Consider the following 1,960-nt stretch of genomic DNA (forward strand, 5'->3'; position numbering starts at 1 on the left):
CTCTCTCTCTCTCTCTCTCCATTTCTCTCTCTCTATGCAGGTGTGGGTGTAGGTGTTTACCAGCGTACACGTGTGTATAATTCATATTTTGGAATACACAGCTTGTCAAGTCAGTGAGTGTGTTGTTAGCGGGTGCTTTTGTGTGGTTTATTCTTTTTATCATATCAAATACCGCCCTTCTTTTCTTTGTGTTACAGCACAGTAGTAAAACGTCTAGTCTTCTACACTGGCTATATGAGCTTTTTGCATTGCAAGTGCTGTAAAACTCTTCCTAGCACAAAAACTGTCAATGATTTTATGTGTGTGCACGCATGCAAATACAAAGCAGAGCAAACACAGCTCCCACTGGGGGTGAGCACTGCGGGATGAATGAGCAGACATTCCCACTCTCGCCTCTCACCCCACCTTGCCCTGGACCTTTTAAAAAAAAAATGTAGATCTAGCTGTTAACTCTTCGACGCAATTTAGATCATTTAGAAGTCGGGGCTTCGATCCTGCCTCCTGTCAGGACCGTCCTGGTTGAAAGGGATACATACAATATCTCAGCAGAAAGACCGAGTTACATTATAAAAATTCCACCCACTTGGGACTCGAACTTGAGTCTTCTGCGTGCGATAGCGAAGCGCGTAACCGCTACCACCACAAACAGACGCCGGTTTGCCCTGGACTGGAAACAACAGCAGTTGTTATGTGCGAATCGACCCGCAGACTTCCCGCTGTACGGGCGGTATAATGTATGCAGTGCTTGCATTAAAGCAAAGAAACGATGCCACCTGACATGTTTTTCAAATCATTATGAGAAAGCATACGCTTCGGGCTTTCAGGGGCTTCACTTTCCCTTCCCTTTGGCTTATTTATGATAACAGATGTTATCGTTTCTGATTTCCTCTTTCTCCTATCTCTAGAGTTTTGTGAAGTTTATGTGCTACTGGTTTGGTAGGCGCAATAATATCGTTTTCGTAAGTAACAGCATTCTTTTCTTGCTCTTTTAGAGCTTCTTTGTATTTATTTAACTTTCGTACTTTATAATGCCCAACTTATGCCGCGGATTTATTTCAAACCACATTATGGACATGTAAATGTAGGACCTATTATAAAGGCTGGAAATGTACGTAAACTCTCACAACAGGAGACATTGTAGACCATCGCAATCATACATCTAATGTCTAAAACATGGAATATTTTTTAATTATTGCGAAAAATCGAAGCAGGCTTTATGGCCCATAAAGTTTCTGTCTGGCTTAAATCACAATCACAGTCATCGCTATAGAAGTACAGCCGAAGAAGAAGAAAATATGTAAATTGTTAAAATTAATCACTATAGTGCTGAGTTCAGGAGGCCACCTTCTCATTTAAAGACTAGTCTAGGGTGTGGCTTTCTGAATACTATTATGTTACTTTGTCTTTCTGTGAGTTATCTCCTAATCTTTCTAAGCCTCGTATTGGAATTGTTAAAATCCTCATGTGTCGGATTCGTAGACTTGATTTCAGATATTATTTCTGTTTGTAATAAGTTAATGGTTTGCAATAAAGAACGGTGTGCTCCTTGCGCGATACATCACCGTCATCGATGTTCTATTTTGTTGTTCATGGCTATAAGCACAACCAGAGGGACTCATAATATGGGACGTTGGCGTTACGCTTTAGAATATATCAGACCTGGTCCGTCCTATATTTAGATTTAATGTGTTCTGTAGGAATAAAGATACTCTGTAGTTCTGATTGAAGTGAAATTTGATTTCTGTGAGCTTTAGTAAAATAATACATTTAATGTATACAATGCTTTTTTGCGAGAAGAGTGTCTTATTATAATTTGATTTAAAGGATGTTGATGTATATAATATCATCAATATATTATTATGATATTGATTTGTTGATGTATTACCATGTCTATTTATATGTTTGTATGTTCGTTTTGTGTGTGTGTGGGGGGCGGGCAGAGAGAGACGGAGAGAGAGAG

Source organism: Aplysia californica, unplaced genomic scaffold (assembly GCF_000002075.1).
Source record: "Aplysia californica isolate F4 #8 unplaced genomic scaffold, AplCal3.0 scaffold00180, whole genome shotgun sequence".
NCBI lineage: Eukaryota > Metazoa > Mollusca > Gastropoda > Aplysiida > Aplysiidae > Aplysia > Aplysia californica.